The sequence below is a fragment of the Pungitius pungitius genome, chromosome 15 (genome assembly GCF_949316345.1).
Source record: "Pungitius pungitius chromosome 15, fPunPun2.1, whole genome shotgun sequence".
Lineage (NCBI taxonomy): Eukaryota > Metazoa > Chordata > Actinopteri > Perciformes > Gasterosteidae > Pungitius > Pungitius pungitius.
The window spans coordinates 17,224,399-17,238,505 of record NC_084914.1 but is presented as its reverse complement, the minus strand read 5'-3'; the positions used below and the strand labels follow the sequence as shown (position 1 = coordinate 17,238,505).

Sequence of the window (14,107 nt, the reverse complement as noted above, 5' to 3'; positions counted from 1 at the left end):
TCTAAGGACAAAAGAAACATTTAGTAATTGTTGCTACTTTTATTACATTTTAATCAGGATGGCCTTGCCGTCTAGGGCCCTGTGTTTAGGCCGCAGTCTCCTCTGAAGACATGGGTTCAAATCCCACTTCTCACAATGACTGATGTTTCCCACTTGGTCAGGCACATTCACTGTATTTCTACATTAAATAAAAAGTAGCAAGGCATTTCATGTAAAAAGGTTGAGACACAATATTCCATGTTACATTTTTGATCGGGCAACCAGACAAATGTTTAAAATTGTTGGCTTCTTTCAGAGTTTTTCAGTCAGGATGGCCGAGCGGTCTAAGGCGCTGCGTTTAGGCCGCAGTCTCCTCTGGAGGCGTGGGTTCAAATCCCACTTCTGACAATGACTGATGTTGTTCACTGGCTCAGTCATATTTACCCTATTTCTACATGAAGTGAAAAGCAGTAATGCATTTTGTGTAAAGAAGTTGAGACACCATATTCCAGGTGAGATGTGTTATCTAAGGACAAAAGAAACATTTAGTAATTGTTGCTACTTTTAATACATTTTAATCAGGATGGCCTTGCCGTCTAAGGCCCTGTGTTTAGGCCGCAGTCTCCTCTGAAGACATGGGTTCAAATCCCACTTCTCACAATGACTGATGTTTCCCACTTGGTCAGGCACATTCACTGTATTTCTACATTAAATAAAAAGTAGCAAGGCATTTCATGCATTTCAGGCCCTGTGTTTAGGCCGCAGTCTCCTCTGAAGACATGGGTTCAAATCCCACTTCTCACAATGACTGATGTTTCCCAGTTGGTCAGGCACATTCACTGTATTTCTACATTAAATAAAAAGTAGCAAGGCATTTCATGTAAAAAGGTTGAGACACAATATTCCATGTTACATTTTTGATCGGGCAACAAATGTTTAAAATTGTTGGCTTCTTGTAGAGTTTTTGAACCAGACAAATGTTTAAAATTGTTGGCTTCTTTTAGAGTTTTTCAGTCAGGATGGCCGAGCGGTCTAAGGCGCTGCGTTTAGGCCGCAGTCTCCTCTGGAGTCGTGGGTTCAAATCCCACTTCTGACAATGACTGATGTTGTTCACTGGCTCAGTCACATTTACCGTATTTCTACATGAAGTGAAAAGCAGTAATGCATTTTGTGTAAAGAAGTTGAGACACCATATTCCAGGTAAGATGTGTTATCTAAGGACAAAAGAAACATTTAGTAATTGTTGCTACTTTTATTACATTTTAATCAGGATGGCCTTGCCGTCTAGGGCCCTGTGTTTAGGCCGCAGTCTCCTCTGAAGACATGGGTTCAAATCCCACTTCTCACAATGACTGATGTTTCCCACTTGGTCAGGCACATTCACTGTATTTCTACATTAAATAAAAAGTAGCAAGGCATTTCATGTAAAAAGGTTGAGACACAATATTCCATGTTACATTTTTGATCGGGCAACAAATGTTTAAAATTGTTGGCTTCTTGTAGAGTTTTTGAACCAGACAAATGTTTAAAATTGTTGGCTTCTTTCAGAGTTTTTCAGTCAGGATGGCCGAGCGGTCTAAGGCGCTGCGTTTAGGCCGCAGTCTCCTCTGGAGGCGTGGGTTCAAATCCCACTTCTGACAATGACTGATGTTGTTCACTGGCTCAGTCATATTTACCCTATTTCTACATGAAGTGAAAAGCAGTAATGCATTTTGTGTAAAGAAGTTGAGACACCATATTCCAGGTGAGATGTGTTATCTAAGGACAAAAGAAACATTTAGTAATTGTTGCTACTTTTAATACATTTTAATCAGGATGGCCTTGCCGTCTAAGGCCCTGTGTTTAGGCCGCAGTCTCCTCTGAAGACATGGGTTCAAATCCCACTTCTCACAATGACTGATGTTTCCCACTTGGTCAGGCACATTCACTGTATTTCTACATTAAATAAAAAGTAGCAAGGCATTTCATGCATTTCAGGCCCTGTGTTTAGGCCGCAGTCTCCTCTGAAGACATGGGTTCAAATCCCACTTCTCACAATGACTGATGTTTCCCAGTTGGTCAGGCACATTCACTGTATTTCTACATTAAATAAAAAGTAGCAAGGCATTTCATGTAAAAAGGTTGAGACACAATATTCCATGTTACATTTTTGATCGGGCAACAAATGTTTAAAATTGTTGGCTTCTTGTAGAGTTTTTGAACCAGACAAATGTTTAAAATTGTTGGCTTCTTTTAGAGTTTTTCAGTCAGGATGGCCGAGCGGTCTAAGGCGCTGCGTTTAGGCCGCAGTCTCCTCTGGAGTCGTGGGTTCAAATCCCACTTCTGACAATGACTGATGTTGTTCACTGGCTCAGTCACATTTACCGTATTTCTACATGAAGTGAAAAGCAGTAATGCATTTTGTGTAAAGAAGTTGAGACACCATATTCCAGGTAAGATGTGTTATCTAAGGACAAAAGAAACATTTAGTAATTGTTGCTACTTTTATTACATTTTAATCAGGATGGCCTTGCCGTCTAGGGCCCTGTGTTTAGGCCGCAGTCTCCTCTGAAGACATGGGTTCAAATCCCACTTCTCACAATGACTGATGTTTCCCACTTGGTCAGGCACATTCACTGTATTTCTACATTAAATAAAAAGTAGCAAGGCATTTCATGTAAAAAGGTTGAGACACAATATTCCATGTTACATTTTTGATCGGGCAACAAATGTTTAAAATTGTTGGCTTCTTGTAGAGTTTTTGAACCAGACAAATGTTTAAAATTGTTGGCTTCTTTTAGAGTTTTTCAGTCAGGATGGCCGAGCGGTCTAAGGCGCTGCGTTTAGGCCGCAGTCTCCTCTGGAGTCGTGGGTTCAAATCCCACTTCTGACAATGACTGATGTTGTTCACTGGCTCAGTCACATTTACCGTATTTCTACATGAAGTGAAAAGCAGTAATGCATTTTGTGTAAAGAAGTTGAGACACCATATTCCAGGTAAGATGTGTTATCTAAGGACAAAAGAAACATTTAGTAATTGTTGCTACTTTTATTACATTTTAATCAGGATGGCCTTGCCGTCTAGGGCCCTGTGTTTAGGCCGCAGTCTCCTCTGAAGACATGGGTTCAAATCCCACTTCTCACAATGACTGATGTTTCCCACTTGGTCAGGCACATTCACTGTATTTCTACATTAAATAAAAAGTAGCAAGGCATTTCATGTAAAAAGGTTGAGACACAATATTCCATGTTACATTTTTGATCGGGCAACCAGACAAATGTTTAAAATTGTTGGCTTCTTTCAGAGTTTTTCAGTCAGGATGGCCGAGCGGTCTAAGGCGCTGCGTTTAGGCCGCAGTCTCCTCTGGAGGCGTGGGTTCAAATCCCACTTCTGACAATGACTGATGTTGTTCACTGGCTCAGTCATATTTACCCTATTTCTACATGAAGTGAAAAGCAGTAATGCATTTTGTGTAAAGAAGTTGAGACACCATATTCCAGATGAGATGTGTTATCTAAGGACAAAAGAAACATTTAGTAATTGTTGCTACTTTTAATACATTTTAATCAGGATGGCCTTGCCGTCTAAGGCCCTGTGTTTAGGCCGCAGTCTCCTCTGAAGACATGGGTTCAAATCCCACTTCTCACAATGACTGATGTTTCCCACTTGGTCAGGCACATTCACTGTATTTCTACATTAAATAAAAAGTAGCAAGGCATTTCATGTAAAAAGGTTGAGACACAATATTCCATGTTACATTTTTGATCGGGCAACAAATGTTTAAAATTGTTGGCTTCTTTTAGAGTTTTTGAACCAGACAAATGTTTAAAATTGTTGGCTTCTTTTAGAGTTTTTCAGTCAGGATGGCCGAGCGGTCTAAGGCGCTGCGTTTAGGCAGCAGTCTCCTCTGGAGGCGTGGGTTCAAATCCCACTTCTGACAATGACTGATGTTGTTCACTGGCTCAGTCACATTTACCGTATTTCTACATGAAGTGAAAAGCAGTAATGCATTTTGTGTAAAGAAGTTGAGACACCATATTCCAGGTGAGATGTGTTATCTAAGGACAAATGAAACATTTAGTAATTGTTGCTACTTTTATTACATTTTAATCAGGATGGCCTTGCCGTCTAAGGCCCTGTGTTTAGGCCGCAGTCTCCTCTGAAGACATGGGTTCAAATCCCACTTCTCACAATGACTGATGTTTCCCACTTGGTCAGGCACATTCACTGTATTTCTACAAGAAATAAAAAGCAGAAACGCATTTAATCTAAAAAAGTTAAGACATTATATACAATGTTAAATTTGTGATATAAGGACCAAACAAATGTTTGAAATTGTTGCTTTTTTTGAGTGTTTTTCAGTCAGGATGGCCGAGCGGTCTAAGGCGCTGCGTTTAGGCCGCAGTCGCCTCTGGAGGCGTGGGTTCAAATCCCACTTCTGACAATGACTGATGTTGTTCACTGGCTCAGTCACATTTACCGTATTTCTACATGAAGTGAAAAGCAGTAATGCATTTTGTGTAAAGAAGTTGAGACACCATATTCCAGGTAAGATGTGTTATCTAAGGACAAAAGAAACATTTAGTGATTGTTGCTACTTTTATTACATTTTAATCAGGATGGCCTTGCCGTCTAAGGCCCTGTGTTTAGGCCGCAGTCTCCTCTGAAGACATGGGTTCAAATCCCACTTCTCACAATGACTGATGTTTCCCACTTGGTCAGGCACATTCACTGTATTTCTACAAGAAATAAAAAGCAGAAACGCATTTAATCTAAAAAAGTTAAGACATTATATACAATGTTAAATTTGTGATATAAGGACCAAACAAATGTTTGAAATTGTTACTTTTTTGAGTGTTTTACATTCAGGATGGCCGAGCGGTCTAAGGCGCTGCGTTTAGGCCGCAGTCTCCTCTGGAGGCGTGGGTTCAAATCCCACTTCTGACAATGACTGATGTTGTTCACTGGCTCAGTCACATTTACCGTATTTCTACATGAAGTGAAAAGCAGTAATGCATTTTGTGTAAAGAAGTTGAGACACCATATTCCAGGTGAGATGTGTTATCTAAGGACAAATGAAACATTTAGTAATTGTTGCTACTTTTATTACATTTTAATCAGGATGGCCTTGCCGTCTAAGGCCCTGTGTTTAGGCCGCAGTCTCCTCTGAAGACATGGGTTCAAATCCCACTTCTCACAATGACTGATGTTTCCCACTTGGTCAGGCACATTCACTGTATTTCTACAAGAAATAAAAAGCAGAAACGCATTTAATCTAAAAAAGTTAAGACATTATATACAATGTTAAATTTGTGATATAAGGACCAAACAAATGTTTGAAATTGTTGCTTTTTTTGAGTGTTTTTCAGTCAGGATGGCCGAGCGGTCTAAGGCGCTGCGTTTAGGCCGCAGTCTCCTCTGGAGGCGTGGGTTCAAATCCCACTTCTGACAATGACTGATGTTGTTCACTGGCTCAGTCACATTTACCGTATTTCTACATGAAGTGAAAAGCAGTAATGCATTTTGTGTAAAGAAGTTGAGACACCATATTCCAGGTAAGATGTGTTATCTAAGGACAAAAGAAACATTTAGTGATTGTTGCTACTTTTATTACATTTTAATCAGGATGGCCTTGCCGTCTAAGGCCCTGTGTTTCGGCCGCAGTCTCCTCTGAAGACATGGGTTCAAATCCCACTTCTCACAATGACTGATGTTTCCCACTTGGTCAGGCACATTCACTGTATTTCTACAAGAAATAAAAAGCAGAAACGCATTTAATCTAAAAAAGTTAAGACATTATATACAATGTTAAATTTGTGATATAAGGACCAAACAAATGTTTGAAATTGTTACTTTTTTGAGTGTTTTACATTCAGGATGGCCGAGCGGTCTAAGGCGCTGCGTTTAGGCCGCAGTCTCCTCTGGAGGCGTGGGTTCAAATCCCACTTCTGACAATGACTGATGTTGTTCACTGGCTCAGTCACATTTACCGTATTTCTACATGAAGTGAAAAGCAGTAATGCATTTTGTGTAAAGAAGTTGAGACACCATATTCCAGGTGAGATGTGTTATCTAAGGACAAATGAAACATTTAGTAATTGTTGCTACTTTTATTACATTTTAATCAGGATGGCCTTGCCGTCTAAGGCCCTGTGTTTAGGCCGCAGTCTCCTCTGAAGACATGGGTTCAAATCCCACTTCTCACAATGACTGATGTTTCCCACTTGGTCAGGCACATTCACTGTATTTCTACAAGAAATAAAAAGCAGAAACGCATTTAATCTAAAAAAGTTAAGACATTATATACAATGTTAAATTTGTGATATAAGGACCAAACAAATGTTTGAAATTGTTGCTTTTTTTGAGTGTTTTTCAGTCAGGATGGCCGAGCGGTCTAAGGCGCTGCGTTTAGGCCGCAGTCTCCTCTGGAGGCGTGGGTTCAAATCCCACTTCTGACAATGACTGATGTTGTTCACTGGCTCAGTCACATTTACCGTATTTCTACATGAAGTGAAAAGCAGTAATGCATTTTGTGTAAAGAAGTTGAGACACCATATTCCAGGTAAGATGTGTTATCTAAGGACAAAAGAAACATTTAGTGATTGTTGCTACTTTTATTACATTTTAATCAGGATGGCCTTGCCGTCTAAGGCCCTGTGTTTCGGCCGCAGTCTCCTCTGAAGACATGGGTTCAAATCCCACTTCTCACAATGACTGATGTTTCCCACTTGGTCAGGCACATTCACTGTATTTCTACAAGAAATAAAAAGCAGAAACGCATTTAATCTAAAAAAGTTAAAACATTATATACAATGTTAAATTTGTGATATAAGGACCAAACAAATGTTTGAAATTGTTGCTTTTTTTGAGTGTTTTTCAGTCAGGATGGCCGAGCGGTCTAAGGCGCTGCGTTTAGGCCGCAGTCTCCTCTGGAGGCGTGGGTTCAAATCCCACTTCTGACAATGACTGATGTTGTTCACTGGCTCAGTCACATTTACCGTATTTCTACATGAAGTGAAAAGCAGTAATGCATTTTGTGTAAAGAAGTTGAGACACCATATTCCAGGTAAGATGTGTTATCTAAGGACAAAAGAAACATTTAGTGATTGTTGCTACTTTTATTACATTTTAATCAGGATGGCCTTGCCGTCTAAGGCCCTGTGTTTCGGCCGCAGTCTCCTCTGAAGACATGGGTTCAAATCCCACTTCTCACAATGACTGATGTTTCCCACTTGGTCAGGCACATTCACTGTATTTCTACAAGAAATAAAAAGCAGAAACGCATTTAATCTAAAAAAGTTAAGACATTATATACAATGTTAAATTTGTGATATAAGGACCAAACAAATGTTTGAAATTGTTACTTTTTTGAGTGTTTTACATTCAGGATGGCCGAGCGGTCTAAGGCGCTGCGTTTAGGCCGCAGTCTCCTCTGGAGGCGTGGGTTCAAATCCCACTTCTGACAATGACTGATGTTGTTCACTGGCTCAGTCACATTTACCGTATTTCTACATGAAGTGAAAAGCAGCAATGCATTTTTGTAAAGAAGTTGAGACACCATATTCCAGGTGAGATGTGTTATCTAAGGACAAATGAAACATTTAGTAATTGTTGCTACTTTTATTACATTTTAATCAGGATGGCCTTGCCGTCTAAGGCCCTGTGTTTAGGCCGCAGTCTCCTCTGAAGACATGGGTTCAAATCCCACTTCTCACAATGACTGATGTTTCCCACTTGGTCAGGCACATTCACTGTATTTCTACAATAAATAAAAAGCAGAAACGCATTTAATCTAAAAAAGTTAAGACATTATATACAATGTTAAATTTGTGATATAAGGACCAAACAAATGTTTGAAATTGTTGCTTTTTTTGAGTGTTTTTCAGTCAGGATGGCCGATCCGTCTAAGGCGCTGCGTTTAGGCCGCAGTCTCCTCTGGAGGCGTGGGTTCAAATCCCACTTCTGACAATGACTGATGTTGTTCACTGGCTCAGTCACATTTACCGTATTTCTACATGAAGTGAAAAGCAGTAATGCATTTTGTGTAAAGAAGTTGAGACACCATATTCCAGGTAAGATGTGTTATCTAAGGACAAAAGAAACATTTAGTAATTGTTGCTACTTTTATTACATTTTAATCAGGATGGCCTTGCCGTCTCAGGCCCTGTGTTTAGGCCGCAGTCTCCTCTGAAGACATGGGTTCAAATCCCACTTCTCACAATGACTGATGTTTCCCACTTGGTCAGGCACATTCACTGTATTTCTACATTAAATAAAAAGTAGCAAGGCATTTCATGTAAAAAGGTTGAGACACAATATTCCATGTTACATTTTTGATCGGGCAACCAGACAAATGTTTAAAATTGTTGGCTTCTTTTAGAGTTTTTGAACCAGACAAATGTTTAAAATTGTTGGCTTCTTTTAGAGTTTTTCAGTCAGGATGGCCGAGCGGTCTAAGGCGCTCCGTTTAGGCTGCAGTCTCCTCTGGAGGCGTGGGTTCAAATCCCACTTCTGACAATGACTGATGTTGTTCACTGGCTCAGTCACATTTACCGTATTTCTACATGAAGTGAAAAGCAGTAATGCATTTTGTGTAAAGAAGTTGAGACACCATATTCCAGGTGAGATGTGTTATCTAAGGACAAAAGAAACATTTAGTAATTGTTGCTACTTTTATTACATTTTAATCAGGATGGCCTTGCCGTCTCAGGCCCTGTGTTTAGGCCGCAGTCTCCTCTGAAGACATGGGTTCAAATCCCACTTCTCACAATGACTGATGTTTCCCACTTGGTCAGGCACATTCACTGTATTTCTACATTAAATAAAAAGTAGCAAGGCATTTCATGTAAAAAGGTTGAGACACAATATTCCATGTTACATTTTTGATCGGGCAACCAGACAAATGTTTAAAATTGTTGGCTTCTTTCAGAGTTTTTCAGTCAGGATGGCCGAGCGGTCTAAGGCGCTGCGTTTAGACCGCAGTCTCCTCTGTAGGCGTGGGTTCAAATCCCTTTACTGATATTGACTAATGTTGTTCACTGGCTCAGTCACATATACTGTGTTTCTGTGTGAAATAAAAAGCACCAATGCATTTCATGTGAAGATGTGAAAATATCAGTACATATATTTTTATATTTGTATGGCTCACAAAAAAAAAGCAAAAACTCGCCCGGAAAGAAAAATATTTATATTGGCTTTACCCCACAAAACATAAAGGATGAAGCCTGGAAGCCTGGAAGCCTGGAAGCTTAGTGTGTGGACAATATATGTAAAGGTTTTTCTTCGATTGAGTAAAGCAGAACAAAAAAGGAGAGGCTTCAATGGAGGCCTCACGGCCACTTTATGGCAGAGGGCTGAGATATAGTATCTTTTATATCTCAGCCGTTTCCCGGCCGATTTCTAACTCCTGCCTCTTTATGGAATCGTCAGAGCCAGTGGAATTGAGCCAGATCCAATTGGGTTAGAGTCCCAGCTTCCCTGGAAAGTAAGAGGAGGAAATGTGTAGAGATAGAAATGATGCTCCGTGCTGAGGGTGAAGACCAAAAGTTCCCCCCTTCCATGAAATCGGAGCCTGAAAAGGAAGGGAATGTTTTGAAAGAGACACACACATGCGCTTAGCGTTTAGCATTCGAAAAACCCCAGAAATTATGCATTCTTTCATTGAACACACATAAATAAGGCAATTTATGATTGAAAAGACATAATGTGATTCAAGTGCTTGGTGTTGGTTTTCCTCTAGCTCTGGGATGGTTTGTCTGACAGAAATCTAACTTATATCAGCGGATTCAAGGTGGAATGCCAGATGCTGTTTTTAGCATCGGTTCTGTTCTTCGTGCTCTAGCTTTGACCGAAAAGTCCGTAAATGTAAATGTAGTTTGGCCCAAAATTTGCATACCGTATTTTATAACTGCTTAATACTTGTCGGGATTGTGTTTGGAGCATGTTCAAACAGATTTAGCTGGCTTTGTTGCACAGACTTTTAAGCTGTCCAGTGGTGTGTGGCATTATTATGTGGGCTAATGATGATTGCCTCCACAGCATACAGCCATTCAATTTCAACAATTCCAACTCATTAATTCAAACAGTCGGACTTCCTTAACTTCATAAATCACTGCTAAACTAGCAGACTGACCCCTCTCACCACTCCCACTTTTTTCCATCTCTCCCTCTATGTCATCTGCTCCCTTTTAAAATCTCTCTCTCTCTCTTTTACTCAGGAGGTCCAGAATGTTTTGTGGTGTGCAGTCTAAATAGTGCTCTGATGAATTAGCTGTCTTCCATAGGCTTGAAGATTAGCCCAAGGGCAAACCCACTCCTGTTTCCTGGATACCACGCTGAAGATGAATAAACTTTTTGTTAACCCGATGCGACTGCGACTTCTTCCCCACCTCATTACAGCGTTGGCGAATAAATAAAAAAAACGTTGCTGAAGTTGGCCAATGTGTCTCTCTCTGTCACTCTTCCCATCTCTCTCCCTCTTTCTATTTCTTACTGCAGAAGATAAACCAGCAGCCTGATGTAATGTGACAGTGTGTGTTCGGTTCTTATTTGTTCACTGACAACCCAGGAAATTGGCTTTTCATCTGACAAAAAACACACTAAAATCTGTATATTAGAGGCCATTTATCTTATTATGAGGGCTGGGGATAATTGGAATTGAACGCAACGATGGGCCAGATTTACCAAGCCTTATGTGACGTTTTCTTTCGTCGCAATTCAGTAATAAAGGAACTTTGTGTTCCCCATTAGGTTTAACGTAGGCCATGTTCCACATGAATCCACTCCCTGGCCGTTTCTCAATTTGTGGTCTTGTCTAAACCCATGTCGTCAGTCGCAGCCCATAACTTCTGGATAGTTTTTGTCGTCACTATCTGTTTTCTGTCATTCTTCTTGCCACTTGTTTCAGACACCTACCTTCCTATGTGCTGCCCTCCTGTGTGACTGCAAGCCCTGCCCTCATTCTTTCCACCTGTGGCTCGTTACCTTGTGTATTTAGTCTGTGTCTACTACTTGTTAGGTGCCAGTAATTTACCCAAGTTTGCCCTACGGTGGTTTGACTTGTTTTTGTCCACCCGTGACAGCCTTGTCTGAATACTTGTGTACTAAACCCCTTGTGATAACCCACGTTACACCTGGACTGGGTCATACAACAACTACATACTGTATGTAGCAGGTATGAGATATAAGTCCATTGTTTATCTCTTTGCCTTTAATACTACTTTCCGCTAAAGTCATGACCGCAGCATCAGCAGGTGGGGAGACAGGAAGGGAAGAAAGCGACAGGAAGTGAAGGGAGCGGGAGGGGAGACTTCGGATACACTATTTGTCGACGAATGGGAAGATTCAATGAAAAATTACATCAGAAAGAGTGGCATTCGGGTTGAAAATCAGGCTGAGGAAATTCTCATGCACCTGAGAGGCAGAGCCAAGGACGTTGTGAGATTTGGAATAAGAAACGGTGAAGTTGATGTCCAACATAACCCACAGGCCATCTACGGGCTCCTTCGTAGACACTTCAGTACGAGCCATTGCTCTTCTGTGCCATTGGCTGACTTTTACTCCACCATATCGAAAACAACAGGAAGATCCATATGAGTATTGGCTTAGACTCAACCGAGCTGCTGATGTTGCTGCAAGTTGTCTTGAGGAGCAGGGAAAGATGTTTGACGGCCCCAGCATTGAAGTCACACGGATGTTCATTAGACACTGCCCCAGTAAAGATCTAGCACTTACTTTTAGGTCCAAGACAATTGATAGATGGTCAGCTCGTGATGTTCAGGAAGTGTTAGATGAATACCATCTGGAGAAGGGATTTATCTTCTGCAGAGGGGGTTAGCAGAATCTACATAAATAGGGTTGAGGTTGGCAATAATGTAACTTCAGTCCCAGACATTCCTGGACAGAAGACGGCTGTGGGTCAAGAGAACTCTACTCTGGAGTGGTTAGTTGGAATACTAGAGAATATGTTGCTCCAGGGCCCGGGTTATACTCAGGTCAACAAACAGCCACATTCCAGCAACAGACTCCCAAAAGTTGAGGGGTTAAATAAGATACCGTGTTCCATATGTAATGACGCTTCTCACTCTGACCTCACCCATTGCCGTGAGAACAGGCTCTGTTTCCTGTGTCACTTACCTGGCCATCCAAGACGCACCTGCCCGGAAGGAAGACGTCATTCTGGGAATGGTCAGCAGGGAAACTAAATGATCTGTGTGCAGGGTATGACAGCGCAGATCGAGTCAGTGAACCTCCCACCTTGGATTTGACAGACATTGATGATTACGAAGCATTGTGCCACACCTACCGCAACATAGTTGCATCTCAAAAAACACTAATTGTGCAACGCTTGCAAAGACTCTCGAAGACTGACCGTCTATTCTACACAGATGTGACAGCTGATGGTGGGCATACTCTCAGAGCATTGATATATAGTGGATCTATGGCATCTACTATAAGCGAGACAGCCACCGCAAAACTTTCACAGTCCATCCCTGATATGGTAAAGAAGTCAGCTGAGGACTTTGTCATTGTTGGATGTGGGGGCCACCTTGTTACACCTTCTGCCATGTATGACTTTGCTGCATCAGTTTACGGCTATAAAGTAATAATTCTTGTTCTCGTTATACCAGGACAAACTGATGACATGATTCTAGGTAGCAATGCCATCAAGTGGCTCATACCTGCATTCAGCATGAGTCTGCATTCAGGGGTTGCGGTGCGGTGAGTCTGTTGCGTCACTTCCTGTCGACAGTGTGTTTGATGTCATTGAACGTTTTCAGAGCTCTAGCGATACCAAGTTGATTCTGTCGTGATATTGTCCGTACAAGCGGCGAATTACCTTGGTAAACGACTCACCGTATAAACGAATAGTTGCTTAGACGTTGTTTAGCGTTAACGCTACCTCTTTTAGCATTAGCTTAGCAGCTACCCTTGTGATGTCTACCCTCCCTACCTCCCCTGCTCTTTCTTGCTCTGTGTGTCACATGTTTAGCTATTCCTCTGGCTCCCTTACGGATAATGGTACATCTAAGAAGTGTAGTATATTTGATCGCTTGGAGGCGAGGCTTAGTGAGTTAGAAGCACGGCTCCGCACCATGGAGGCTCAGTCAGTAGCCGCTGTTAACGAGCCATCTCCTATAGTCGGTGCGGACCATATAGACATATCTTTTGCTCCTGCTAACCGTCCCCCGGCAACCCCCGAGCGGCCGGGAGGCTGGGTGACTCTCCGGAGTAAGCATAAGTCGAAGTCGAAGCACACGGTTACTACCAGTAGAACCACCAACCACTTCACGTTTAAAACCGCTTCTCCCCACTCAGCGACACACCTGCTGAGAAGCCAACTCTGGTGATAGGTAGCTCCATTCTGAGGAACGTGAAGTTAGCGAAACCATAGTCACTTGTATACCCGGGGCCAGAGCGGGCGACATTGAGTCTTATCTTAAACTGCTGGCTAAGGATAAACGTAAATACAGTAAGATTGTAATTCATGTCGGCGGTAATGACTCCCGGTTACGCCACTCGGAAGTCACAAAAGTTAACGTGGAATCAGTGTGTACATACGCTAAAAAAATGTTGGACACCGTAGTTTTCTCTGGCCCCCTCCCAAACTTGATCAGTGACGACATGTATAGCCGCTGGTTGTCGAGGTGGTGCCCAGTAAATAATGTGGGCTTCGTTGATCACTGGAAGATGTTTTGGGGAGTGCCTGGTCTGATTAGGAGGGACAGAATCCAACTTTGGATGGAGCTCAACTCATTTCTGAGAACCTGACCAAGTTTTTTAATGGACTTAATCCATGACCCAGAGTTCAGACCAGGAAGCACAGTGACAGTCTTACACACTTCTCTGCGCTTCCTTCCGAGCAGTCACTCAGCGTAATTAACTCTAAATAGAAACTGTTTCTGCCCCATGGACACCGTTATTTAAGTTAAAGGTAAACAACAGAGGAGTTATTACTTTTAACTTTACCAAGTTATTAAATATAATACAACAAACCAGGAGAACTAAAGGAACTTTTGAATATTAAGATCTCTGTGCTCTAAAGCTGTTTAAGTAAATGAACTAATATCTGACAATCATGTTGATATTTTCTGTCTTACTGAAACATGGCTATCGGATGGGGAGTACTTTAGCTTAAACAAAGAGACT

At 41.5% G+C, this 14,107-nt stretch overlaps 14 non-coding genes across 14 annotated transcripts; all 14 read left to right on the top strand.

Annotated features, from left to right (window-relative positions):
- The first annotated feature begins 304 nt into the window (after nt 1–304).
- trnal-uag (transfer RNA leucine (anticodon UAG)) lies at nt 305–387 on the top strand. The gene has a single exon. It is a non-coding gene; the product is annotated as a tRNA-Leu (tRNA).
- Nucleotides 388–992: 605 nt separating this feature from the next.
- Nucleotides 993–1,075, top strand: trnal-uag (transfer RNA leucine (anticodon UAG)). Its single transcript has one exon. It is a non-coding gene; the product is annotated as a tRNA-Leu (tRNA).
- A 461-nt stretch (nt 1,076–1,536) lies between these two features.
- On the top strand, nt 1,537–1,619 carry trnal-uag (transfer RNA leucine (anticodon UAG)). The gene has a single exon. It is a non-coding gene; the product is annotated as a tRNA-Leu (tRNA).
- A 605-nt stretch (nt 1,620–2,224) lies between these two features.
- Nucleotides 2,225–2,307, top strand: trnal-uag (transfer RNA leucine (anticodon UAG)). The gene has a single exon. It is a non-coding gene; the product is annotated as a tRNA-Leu (tRNA).
- Nucleotides 2,308–2,768: 461 nt separating this feature from the next.
- trnal-uag (transfer RNA leucine (anticodon UAG)) lies at nt 2,769–2,851 on the top strand. Its single transcript has one exon. It is a non-coding gene; the product is annotated as a tRNA-Leu (tRNA).
- Nucleotides 2,852–3,272: 421 nt separating this feature from the next.
- Nucleotides 3,273–3,355, top strand: trnal-uag (transfer RNA leucine (anticodon UAG)). The gene has a single exon. It is a non-coding gene; the product is annotated as a tRNA-Leu (tRNA).
- Nucleotides 3,356–3,816: 461 nt separating this feature from the next.
- On the top strand, nt 3,817–3,899 carry trnal-uag (transfer RNA leucine (anticodon UAG)). Its single transcript has one exon. It is a non-coding gene; the product is annotated as a tRNA-Leu (tRNA).
- Nucleotides 3,900–4,320: 421 nt separating this feature from the next.
- Nucleotides 4,321–4,403, top strand: trnal-uag (transfer RNA leucine (anticodon UAG)). Its single transcript has one exon. It is a non-coding gene; the product is annotated as a tRNA-Leu (tRNA).
- Nucleotides 4,404–4,823: 420 nt separating this feature from the next.
- Nucleotides 4,824–4,906, top strand: trnal-uag (transfer RNA leucine (anticodon UAG)). Its single transcript has one exon. It is a non-coding gene; the product is annotated as a tRNA-Leu (tRNA).
- Nucleotides 4,907–5,327: 421 nt separating this feature from the next.
- trnal-uag (transfer RNA leucine (anticodon UAG)) lies at nt 5,328–5,410 on the top strand. Its single transcript has one exon. It is a non-coding gene; the product is annotated as a tRNA-Leu (tRNA).
- A 420-nt stretch (nt 5,411–5,830) lies between these two features.
- trnal-uag (transfer RNA leucine (anticodon UAG)) lies at nt 5,831–5,913 on the top strand. Its single transcript has one exon. It is a non-coding gene; the product is annotated as a tRNA-Leu (tRNA).
- A 421-nt stretch (nt 5,914–6,334) lies between these two features.
- Nucleotides 6,335–6,417, top strand: trnal-uag (transfer RNA leucine (anticodon UAG)). The gene has a single exon. It is a non-coding gene; the product is annotated as a tRNA-Leu (tRNA).
- A 421-nt stretch (nt 6,418–6,838) lies between these two features.
- Nucleotides 6,839–6,921, top strand: trnal-uag (transfer RNA leucine (anticodon UAG)). The gene has a single exon. It is a non-coding gene; the product is annotated as a tRNA-Leu (tRNA).
- A 420-nt stretch (nt 6,922–7,341) lies between these two features.
- trnal-uag (transfer RNA leucine (anticodon UAG)) lies at nt 7,342–7,424 on the top strand. Its single transcript has one exon. It is a non-coding gene; the product is annotated as a tRNA-Leu (tRNA).
- The last annotated feature ends 6,683 nt before the right edge of the window (nt 7,425–14,107 follow it).